Source organism: Anomaloglossus baeobatrachus, chromosome 8 (genome assembly GCF_048569485.1).
Source record: "Anomaloglossus baeobatrachus isolate aAnoBae1 chromosome 8, aAnoBae1.hap1, whole genome shotgun sequence".
Lineage (NCBI taxonomy): Eukaryota > Metazoa > Chordata > Amphibia > Anura > Aromobatidae > Anomaloglossus > Anomaloglossus baeobatrachus.
The window spans coordinates 177,506,342-177,519,053 of record NC_134360.1 but is presented as its reverse complement, the minus strand read 5'-3'; positions in this window follow the sequence as shown (position 1 = coordinate 177,519,053).

Genomic DNA, 12,712 nt, shown 5'->3' with positions numbered 1-12,712 from the left:
GTAACCCTGTCACACAGTGTCAAACACAGCGATGTGTCCTGAACAGCAGGACATCGCCTTTGAAGAAAATGGCCTGGACCATTCGGCAACGACTAGAGATTTCACAGCAGGGGCCTGATCGCTGGTAGGTGTCACACATAACAAGATCGCTAACAGGATCGCTACTGCGTCACCAAAACGGTGACTCAGCTGCGATCTCGCTAGCGATCTCGTTTTGTGTGACAGTACCTTTAGAAATCAAAAATTCCTGAACACCTGCAGAAAACAACAGGCATGAATGATCGCAGAGTCCTTTCCATGGTGAATAAAAAAAAACCTTCACAACATCCATCCAAGTGAAGAACATTCTCCAGGAAGGAGGTGTTTAAGTATCTAAATATACCATAAAGAGAAGACTTCCTGAGAACAAATACAGGGGGTTCACAGCAAGTACAAACCATTAATCAGCTTTTAAAAAGAGAAAGACTGGATTAGACTTTGGCAAAAAAAAAAATCTAAAGAAGCTGCCCAATTCTGGAAAAGTATTCTTTGGACAGATGATACTAAGATCAAACTGTACCAGATTGATGGGAAGCAGAAAGTATGCAGAAGGCAAGGAACGGCTCATGATCCAAAGCACACCATATGCTCTGTAAAACATGGTGGAGGCAGTGTGGTGGCCGGGCATGCATGGCGTCCAATGACCCTTGATCACTAGTGTTCATTAATGTAACTGTGCTGTTCCTACTTGTTTACTATAAACTGTTACCTTTAATGTTCATATCCACTGTTATTTAATGTATGTTGTTCATGCTTGTCCTGTGCTGCCACCTACTGGTTTGGCCCTTCTGTTCCCCTGGTTCTTTCTTTTTCCCAGCCCGTGGGAGTGTCTACTGCACTGCTTGTACCTCACTTCCTGGCATCCATTTTAGTTCTCAGCCAGCATTTGTGAGAGTCACATTATCCTCATTTGGGCTGCAAAAAGTAAAGTCTTTTGACCTTAGTGGCTCCAGACACAAGCATCACAGGATAACTGCAATGCCAGATACTCAGACCATTGTACCAATGTATATTCTCAACTTGTGGAGAAAATAAACCGCTGTTTTCAATGATCCATACACAGGAAAGTTATGTTAAAAGCAATGGTTGTTTAGTGCCACTTCTGGCTTCTTTAGCGGGTCCCAACATGACAGGTTTTATCAACAAAAACTATGATTTTTCCTGCTTTTTATATATATATTCATTGCTGTTTTGTATTAAGTTGACGCTAGTGCTGTAGAATGAGTCATTTGTACTTCACTATCCTCCCCAAGGTATTCACAGAAAAAGCTGAGCGAAATGTAAAGCAGAAGAAAAAGGAAAATATAGGAAGCTACTTACCACTTATGGCAGCAGGCACACCACTGCTTTGGGGTGCAATATCGAACAGCCTCACCCCATGCCCAAAGTCCACAGCAGACACCAGTTATTAATTGCTGTGATTAGAGCTAGCTATGATTGCAGCTGTGTAATCCTTTAAATGCCATAGTGAACAGTGACCATGGCATTCAAATGGTTAAAGAGAGGACCCTCTGTCATCCCCGCCATGTCATAGTAACCCAACTGATTGATTGCAGCAGTAGGAGACCCATGGGCAATTAACTTGGACCTCTGAATTTTTGGTATGGGATATATACAGTATATATATATATATATATATATATATATATATATATATACCGTATATATATATATATACACAGTATATGTACAGTGTGTCCACCCATATCCTTTCCACTGCCATTAACTTGAGAACGGCGGCAGCTATAGGCATAGAAGTGGTGTCTAGGTATAGTAAAGTAGCCATGCGCTACGCAATGAAACCACCTATAGCGCCACCTGGTGGAAAACAACGGAGTTAGCATTTTTATTTCGAAAACAGAACGAGATAGAGAAAAAAAAGTGAATTACAAAGTTGTAAAATTCAATACGAATCGACACCTTGCATACAGAAATGCTATGATGAGAACGTGTAAAACTCACAAGGCTGCGGACGTGAAATGATACCTCATGGAGATCTTCCTACAAGTCATTGGGTATGGTGGTTGCGTGGAGTGGCCTCCACGCTAACCTGACCTGACCCCATTGGACTTCTTTCTGTGAGGTCACATCAAACAGCAGGTGTATGCAACCCCTCCACCAACATTGCAGGAGCTACGACGACGTATCACAGATGCTTGTGCAAACGTGTCACCTACCATATTGCACAACGTGCAGCAAGATATAGTATGCTGTCCAGAGTCCAGATGTGCATTGCAGCTGAAGGTGGCCACTTTGAGCATCAAAGTTAAATGAGCGCCATGTGCGTTACCAGCATTAAATGTTTTTTTTGAGGGGGGGGTCATGGGTTTTATATCATAGCATTTCTGTATGCAAGGTGTCGATTCGTAATTGATGATGCACTGCAACTTTGTAATTCACTTTTTTTCTCTATCTTGTTCCGTTTTCGAGATAAAAATGCTAACTCCGTTGTTTTCCACAAGGTGGCGCTATAGGTGGTTTCATTGCGTAGCGCATGGCTACTTTACTATACCTAGACACCACGTCTATGCCTATAGCTGCCGCCATTCTCAAGTTAATGGCGGTGGACAGGATATGGGTGGACACACTGTATATATATATATATATATATATATATATATATATATATGTATATATATAGTTAGGTCCAGAAATATTTGTACATTGACAAGTTTTGGCGTGTTAGCTGTTTACCAAAACATATTTAATATACAGTTATATAATCAATATGGGTTTATAGGGCAGACCTGCCAGCTTTAATTTGAGGGTAGTCACATCCTAATTGGAGTAAGGGTTTTGGAGTTACAGCTCATTATTTTGTAGCCGCCTCTTTTTCAAAAGACCAAAAGTAATTGGACAACTATCTCAAAAGCACTTTAAGGGGCTGCATAGGCTGTTCCCTCATTTATTCATCGTCAATTAAGCAGGTAAAAGGTCTGGAGCTGATTCCAGGTGTGACATTTGCATTTTGTTTAAACTGTTTTTATTTTTCAGTAAAATATCTACTGGTAGGTTGCCCTCCTGGATATTCTTCTTTGTGTAGTGTCTAAGCAACTTAGACTAACCTGCAAACCTTCTACTTTTAAGTAGTCTCCTCAAGTTTAACATCCAGAGTAGTTTTTCTTCTGCTCACCACCTCTCCAGCATCTACACCCACTTCAAACAAAACGGCTACCTTCAGGTAAAAGCTGATTTATTATAGACCCCTGAACCTTTGGTAGCACCAGTACACCTACACTCACTCATGGTTATTTTTACATATTTTTTATCAGGTCTCAGGCCTACCAATCCAGTTTTACAGATCCCCATCTGGTATCCAAACCAGTGCATCTTCTTGAGAGACTTTTTAATTTTTATTCATTATAAAATAAAATTGATATATTTTTAATACAATTAAGTCTCAGGTGTTTCATTTGTTTATACATTCACGTATCTCAACCCATCTATTGAGCGCGGTAGTCTCCAAATATTACTGTTTTTATTTTTCAGCAAGAATAAAAATAGGACAAACAAAACAAAACAAATCTGTTGTACAATATACAACTGAGGCTTCCAGCCCAAGAAATATAAAATAAAAAAAGCTATATACAGTAAGAGGGAAAATGATACAGCTAGGCCTAACTGGCCAAAAGGTATATAAAATAAAGGGAAAAGGGAACGGAACAGTTGCTCATTGTCATTAAATTAGAATAGAAAAGTGGCATTTGGAAGCTGTTGCTGTGAACTCACAATATGTGGTTAAAAGAGTTCTCAATGGAGGAGAAACAGAACATCTAGGCTGAAAAAAAAAGAATAAATCCACCAGATAGCAGAAATGTTAGGAGTGGCCAAATCATTACTTTGGCACACTCTGCAAAAAAAAAAGAGTGCACAGGTGAGCTTTAAGGCCCAGTCACACACAGCGATCCCGAAAACGATGCGACCTGATAGGGATCGCAGGTAAGTCGCTGGGAGGTCCCTGGTGTGATGTCACACAGTCAGATCTTATCAATGATGCAGGAATGATACAGGTCGCAGAAGCGACCTGTATAATGATCTCAGCAGTCACTGTGACCCTGTCACACAGTGTCAAACACAGCGATGTGTCCTGAACAGCAGGGCATCGCCTTTGAAGAAAATGACCTGGACCATTCGGCAACGACTAGAGATCTCACAGCAGGGGCCTGATTGCTGGTAGGTGTCACACATAACAAGATCGCTAACAGGATCGCTAAAACGGTGACTCAGCTGCGATCTCGCTAGCGATCTCGTTATGTGTGACAGTACCTTTAGAAATCAAAAATTCCTGAACACCTGCAGAAAACAACAGGCGTGAATGATCGCAGAGTCCTTTCCATGGTGAATAAAAAAACCCCTTCACAACATCCATCCAAGTGAAGAACATTCTGTTTAAGTATCTAAATATACCATAAAGAGAAGGGTTCCTGAGAACAAATACAGGGGGTTCACAGCAAGTACAAACCATTAATCAGCCTTTAAAAAGAGAAAGACTGGATTAGACTTTGGCAAAAAAAAAAATCTAAAGAAGCTGCCTAATTCTGGAAAAGTATTCTTTGGACAGATGATAGTAAGATCAAACTGTACCAGATTGATGGGAAGCAGAAAGTATGCAGAAGGCAAGGAACGGCTCATCATCCAAAGCACACCATATGCTCTGTAAAACATGGTGGAGGCAGTGTGGTGGCCGGGCATGCATGGCGTCCAATGACCCTTGATCACTAGTGTTCATTAATGTAACTGTGCTGTTCCTACTTGTTTACTATAAACTGTTACCTTTAATGTTCATATCCACTGTTATTTAATGTATGTTGTTCATGCTTGTCCTGTGCTGCCACCTACTGGTTTGGCCCTTCTGTTCCCCTGGTTCTTTCTTTTTCCCAGCCCGTGGGAGTGTCTACTGCACTGCTTGTACCTCACTTCCTGGCATCCATTTTAGTTCTCAGCCAGCATTTGTGAGAGTCACATTATCCTCATTTGGGCTGCAAAAAGTAAAGTCTTTTGACCTTAGTGGCTCCAGACACAAGCATCACAGGATAACTGCAATGCCAGATACTCAGACCATTGTACCAATGTATATTCTCAACTTGTGGAGAAAATAAACCACTGTTGCTTCATCTCAGCGTGTGCATGTTCAATCCATCAACTCTGCAGTGCTCTGGTCCTGTCTGCCTCACCTAGTGGAAACGAAGGTAAGATCTCTCACAGCACTGTACAACTATATACTTGCAATTGCCTTTAAATGGGGACAAAGCAGTAACTGAAGACAGAAGCAGCTGGATGAATTCTGACATGTACAGGGCAAAACTTTTTGCTCAGATTTAACCAAATATATCAAGGTTGATTGGATGAGGTTTTACAGTCTAGATAGGCAATGACTCAAAAATACTGCAAAAGCAACCCAAGATTTTTTTAAAGCAAAGAAGTGTAATATTCTGCAATGGCCAAGTCAATCATCAAATCTCAACCCCATCGAGCTGCGTTTCACATGCTAAAGACAAAACGTAAGGCAGAAAGAGCCAAAAACAAGCAACAACTGAAGTCAGCTGCAGTAAAGGCCGGTAAAGCACCACAAGGGAGCAAACCCAACGTTTGGTGACGTCCATGGCTTCCAGACTTCAGGCAGTCATCACTTGGCAAGGATTCTCTACAAAGTGTTAAAATTAATATTTTATTCATGGTAAAGTAAATTTATCCATTTACTTTTGTGTTTATTGAAAAATGACAAACCGATAACATTGTTCTGTTGTGCACACAGATGCGTTCCACTCCTGCCAAAAGCAACATGCATAACAAAGACAGAATAGAGAAATAGTGACGTCACAAGAAAAAATGTTATTTACACTGGACAGACATGCATTCTCTGCTACAAATAAGGAACATTTAAAAGCCAAGGTTAGAACCGCAGATCTCCTAACAAAACACTAACAAAGGACCGTTACCAGCACAGCTGGCTATAATCTTTAGAATAGTTGGGAACTACAAAATGAGTGCAACTCCGCAGGGAAAATGAAGAATTACAATGAAATTAATGGGTATTTATGAAATTTAATGGACAAGTGTAGTCACTCACATGTAGACCTCCAAAGCAGAAAACTGCCCTTAAAGAAAATGTCTTATTAGAAAATTACCTACCATTTAAATGTTTGTGATTTTTGAAAATTTTTCATGTTATTATCTTTCATGTTATTTTTAAAAAATTCATAAATGGAGTTATTGGAGCATATGTTATTGATTGTCTAATTTTAGGATAAGTGTTATGCTCGCCGGGCAAGAAGGGGTTTTAGCGAACCCACTGGGCCACAGCACACAGAAAAACCAGAGGGCTAAACTGCGGACCACACCTGGTCTTCACCAGAGCCTCTGACAGTGAGGGTGTTATGCTGCAGGTGTGAGACCAGATGTCACTCGGGAAGACTGATGCAATGGCTGGTCCCAGGGGTACGGGAACGACAGTGTCTGGAGATAGGTAATAGCAGCAGCAGGTGTCGGGGTTTTCGACCAGGATGGATGGGTGCGGCGGCAACAGCTGATATGGATACTTCACAGCAACGGGTATCGTGGTTAGCGGCTGAGGTGGTAGCTTGTAGCAGCAGCGGCAGGTTAGGGATATCAGCAGCAGCAGTACTCTGAAACACAAACATATATCAGCAGCAGAAGCTAGCACAATACAGCAGCAGCAGCAGAGACAGCAGCGCAGTGCTAGGGGACCTGAGAACTAGTAATGTATAAGACTCGTTGCCCAGGCACTTCCTAAAGGCAGTGTCATGGGCGGGGACGGGGCCGTCGCTGCTGCGCTCTCGCTGGTGCTCGGGTCCGGCGCTGCTGCAGCCTGCTGCTTGCTGCTCGCTGCTCGGTGGCTCGAGCGGTGGGCCGGATCCGGGGGCTCGAGCGGCACTCCTCGCCCGTGAGTGAAAGGGGGGTAGTTTTTTGGGATTGGGGAAGTCGGTTCGTGACGCCACCCACGGTTTGTGGTGAGGTTGGGACTCCACCGCTGCTCTGGACGGGGATCCCGGGAGCGATGACAGGGAGCAGCCGAGATGTTTCTCTCCCCTCCGTGGGTAGGGGGTTTAGGTGGTCCCGGGGCCCGGTTGGGGTGACTGGAGAGTGGATGGCAGAGTTCGGGGAGGTGAAGGGTCGCGTGGGCAGCGCGGTGCCAGACGGCACTGTGGTACTCACTCAGCCAGTAATGTACACGGAGTCTCTGGTAAAACAAACGGCTGGATGGACGGGTTCCGCAGACGGCTGCGGTGGTCTCTCCCGGTAGGTTGGCAGTGACTGCCTTTCCCTGCACCTGTAGTGTGTTTTCGACCCCGATGGCTTCCCACCAGTAACCCGCTCCCCAGCGTGGATAGATGCCGAGGGAGCCCCTTTTGCCCGCAGGCTCTGGCCCTGGGAACTGTAGCCTTGGCGATGACTGTATTTCCCTTCACGGTTGAGCGGTTGCCTTCAATCGGGTCTTTGCTGCTGGGAAACCCCGGAGGTTCCCGTCGCTAACGGATTTGACCGTTTTTATGGCGACTCCAAGCCTGGTCGGGGTCCGTAGGCCCTGCCGAATGGTGCTGGCTTCTCTTCGCTCCCCGGTTCGGTACCGGCGGGTCACCGCCCGTCCCCGGTCCTACGGTTCCGCGTCGATCGGCCCCTCCTGCAGATGGTCACCACCGTCTGCCAACCTTGCTGTATGTGCCCGGGCCACGTACCCGGACACGGAAAGACTGCTCCTCTACTACCACTTTACTCCTCTCTCTTCCTACTCCAGAACTGTTCTCTACTCCTTTTCCCGCCTCCAGGACTGTGAACTCCTCAGTGGGTGGGGCCAACCGCCTGGCTCCACCCCACCTGGTGTGGACATCAGCCCCTGGAGGGAGGCAACAAGGATTTGTGTGTGACTGATGTGCCTAACCGGGGTGTGGGGTGTGTTGTTGCAGTACCTGTGACGTCCTGGCTTGTCCAGGGCGCCACATTAGGAAGTACCTTAAATAGCTGCAGCTTCTCATCGGACCCGAGAGGAACTTCCAGGTTAAAGATACACTGACCCTTTAAGAAAGGGGTGTGGTCACGCGAGTCCCTAAGGCAGAAGCAGGAATCCTGTGAGGAGTACACAGCCTCCAGGAGACAGTAGCATGTGACGGGAATGAAGTGCCAACGCAGAAAGGCCAGATGGGTGAGAGGGCCAAAGTCCCCGTCGGGGGATTGGGGCAGGACAAAGCAGGGATGTCGGTGTGGGCATTACAATAAGTCATCAATATCAGATGGGTGGGAATGTGATACCCAGCAATCCCACTAATAAAATGTTATCATTACCAATAACCGCCATGAAGTTCAATATTATTATTATTATATTTTAATTATAATAAATTCTAATAATATTATTTCAATGTTATTACCGCAAACAACCCATTCAAGTTTTCATACAGCCATGGAGGCTCCTAATAAGCTGACACTTCCTCTGTAGATCAATTTTAGCAGTCATCTGCTTATTATCACAGGCAGGATAACAAAGAAAGGTAAGGCTACATGCGCACGCTGCTTTTTTTCCTGCTTTTTTGCTGCTTTTTTGGCTTCAGTTTTGTCAGCAGAACTTTCTGACATCTGACTTCCCAGCAAAGTCTATGAGAAGTCAGATTTGTCATGCGCACGTTGCAGTTTATTTGTCAGCGTTTTTTTTGTCAAAAGTTTGTGACAAAAAAAATGCAGCATGTTCATTCTTCCTGCGTTTTTGTCAACATTTGTCACCCATTGAAATCAATGAGGGCATCAAAAACGCAGGAAAAATGCATGCTAATCACAAGTGGTGCATTTTACCTGCCTTTTACCTGCGTTTTTGCTAGCAAAAACGCAGGTGATTTGTCAGGAAGTGAGGTCAGGCAAGTGGTCCCGTCCCGTCCTCCATGTCTTCCCCGAAGTACCGCTGTCCCCAGGGGAGATGATGTGGAGGACGGGACTATCAGCAGCGGCAGCGAGAGGGGGATGGACATTGGCAGCTGAAAACATTGATTTTTCCCTCTCGCTGCTGCCGCCGCTGATAGTCCCGTCCTCCACGTGTTCCCCGAAGTACCACTGTCCCCAGCGTGCACGCACAGGGGAGATGATGTGGAGGACGGGACTATCAGCAGCGGCGGCAGCGAGAGGGAAAAATCAATGTTTTCAGCTGCCAACGTCCATCCCCCTCTCGCTGCCGCCGCTGATAGTCCCGTCCTCCACGTGTTCCCTGAAGTACCGCTGTCCCCAGCGTGCACGCACAGGGGAAATGATGGACCCCTCTCACTGCCACCGCCGCCGCCGCTAAAAGTCCCGTGCTCCACGCTCCTGCCGGCTCCACGCTCCTGCCGGCTCCACGCTCCTGCCGGCTCCACGCTCCTGCAGGCTCCACGCTCCTGCAGGCTCCACGCTCCTGCCGGCTCCACGCTCCTGCCGGCTCCACGCAGTAGCGCGATCAGCTGAGCTGTCACTGAGGTTACTCGCGGCCACCGCTGGATTCAGCGGTGGCCGCGGGTAACCTCGGTGACAGCTCAGCTGATCGCGCGGCTGTCTTCATTAGCTGCATGGAGGTGACCGGAGCAGCGGTGTCTGCTGCTTCTCCGGTCACCTGCATGCAGCGGAGCTGGATGCGAAGCTGGATTACGCCGGTTATGGAGGGCTTTGTCGGGGTTAATAAATTGGTAATGAGGGAATGTTTTTGTGTTTTTTATTTCTAATAAAGGATTTTTCGGGTGTGTGTTTATTTACTATAATTTACAGATTAATCATGGAGGGTGTCTCATAGACGCCTGACATGATTAATCTAGGATTTAGTGGCAGCTATGGGCTGCCATTAACTCCTTATTACCCCGATTTGCCAACGCACCAGGGCAAATCGGGAAGAGCCGGGTACAGTCCCAGAACTGTCGCATCTAATGGATGCGGCCATTCTGGGCGGCTGCTGACTGATATTGTTAGGCTGGGGGGCTCCCCATAACGTGGAGCTCCCCATCCTGAGAATACCAGCCTTCAGCCGTATGGCTTTATCTGGCTGGCATTAAAATTGGGGGGGACCGCACGCCAGTTTTTTTTAATTATTTATTTATTTCTAATTTTTTTTTTTCAATTCAACAAGCTTTATGGGCTTGTTTGAACTGAAAAATACATGAAACAATTGTTGACAAAACTGCAGCCAAAAACGCACCAAAAAAGCAGCAAAAATGCACCAAAAAAGCACCTACATTTTTTGTGACATTTCCAGGCTCTCTCTGACAAGGTGCAGTTTTGGCTGCAGTTTTGGCTGCAGTTTTGGCTGCAGTTTGGGAACACGAAAAAGAAGCAGCGTGCGCATGTAGCCTAACAAGGTAACAACTATATATTCAGCACTAAACAGTGAAATTGCAACAGCAAGAAAGAAAAGTCATGGAGTTATGGACATCATCAATAGACATGTTTATTATATGGAAATGATGAGAGAATGGAAACAAAGTGTTGAAAACCTCTCGATTAATTTAGTATTCAGTATGAGTGCCATACACAAAAATACCCGCACTTACTCACCTTGGCATGGTAAGAATGAAGGTTTATTAATGGTTGTCTGAGGAATATTCTCCCATGCTCAATGCACTTGGTTACACAAATCATCAAGATCCACTGCTGGCAGCTCCCTTTGCTATTGCCAACTAACAACCTCGTAGAGGTGCTCTTTGGGAGACAAGTCTACAGACGCACCAGGCCTTGGTAACACATTTAGGTCATGCAGACTGCTCACGTTATTAATTGTTAGATATCTGGTTCTAACTATAAAAAATATAGGTAAGGGTGCATTTAAATTATTTGATAATTGGGAGTAAATGTTAGTAAAAATGCTTGTTTCCAAACTATAAAGTGTCGCCAAGACCACACGGATGAGCAAAATGCAAAGACATTTTAAATAGTCATCTGAAAAATTCACTACGGACCTATTGAATTCAGGTGTAAGTCGGCTTATTTGACCATAGACATCACTGTGTATTAGGTGAAGCATTCATGGAATTTTAGTCTGACCGTCTTTAGGAAGTGGTGCCCTTCTAGTTTTGGATTTAATGCAACATTCACCATAAATGGACAAGTGAATTGTATGTGTCAGGTAAACTGCATAGGCTGAACATGGCTGTCTTCTATACCCTAACCCACTGATCTCAATTGTGCAATTTCTTACAGCAACGCATTGATGTGCTCCTCTATATCTTTTTACTTGCTAAGCCTCATCCTGAACAGTTTTCTTAACAGAGATAACTTGTTTGAACTTGATCTCACAAGCAGTTTTTGCAGTTCATCCCATATGCCACCAGCAGTGTTCTCATGTATTATGTGGATCAGTTGGTCATTCTACATAATTAGGCTTACAATGGCTTCTACCTTTTTAGTTTCCTTGTTTCACTCCTGATTCCTCTTCTGTATTCTCCCAGTAATAATATCCTGCCACAAGTCAGACTTTAAACTTTTATAGCTTCAATAGAAGAGAGAAAAGAAGGAGTATTAAATGGCCATCCACATAATCAGAAAAAATCATCAAGACCATTGTCATTGTGATATAAAAACTAAATAAGTTTATTAAGTACAAATTCAGACAATGGTAAAATCACAGTAATAGAAAAAGACATGGTAGGTAGGAGATCAGTCCCAGACAATTAATCCCAAAACAAGAGGACATCAACCCAATATGGTGAAGGCATATACAAAAAATGGGCAAGCAGCACCCTGAAAATGTAGTAGAGGAAGTTCCTCTGGCTACAAATACAATAAAGTGTCTATAGAACAGAGCTGCTTACCCATTAAAAAGTGCAAAGTGCTAAATCAGTGCCAGGGCAAAAGTCCAAGTATCAGTGGGAGAAGCCCCAACGCGTTTCGCTTGCGTTGCTTCTTCGGGGGGCAGTGCATACATCCTATGTGGCCAAGTGCCCCTAAATACCCCTGTACATTACCATAGATCGCCGCCACCTGTGCCGCATGTATCGCGTCAGCGCTCCCCATCCACCCATCACTTCCGGGTCTCCCCGGCGGAAGTGACGCCACATCAGCGTCACCTCCCACCGCATCCGAGATCCTCAGCGTGGGCGGAAGTGGGGAGCGGCAAGATACATGCGCCGCGGCCATCTTGTGTGTGGGCAAGAGAAAGGGCGTCCCCGAACTCATAATGCCGCACGGAACATAACATCACACAGTATTATTGCAGGTCCGTTCCACACCGATTCGCCTCAAAGAAAAGGGAACCACTAAGATGCCATCACTGGAACAACCCAGTGTAATGGCACCAAATATAAACTGGTATGAAACTATATATGTATAGGACCAGCGGGGGTATCCCTGGAATAACAGGAGAATAAGGGGAACAGAGAAGTGATGGTAATCACTACAGAAATGGAAAATGAATTCGAATATAAAGGACACATCATGAAGCATTTACATAAATCACAATGCATATATGCAACATATTCTTGGAAGATTCATTTCTGTGTCACACAAAGTCCATCATATTGGCCACAAAAAGACATAAAAGCACTAAGAAAAAATAGAAAAAATAGAGGGAGGTAATTAAAATCAAATTAAAAACAAAACATACATAAACACATATGAAATGCCCCTAGAGAGACAGAAAAATCCTTAATAACATTATTATAAGAATGGAGAGAAGCTGAGTTTCTCGTTGAGACCCTTGGGTGTCATGGTTTTG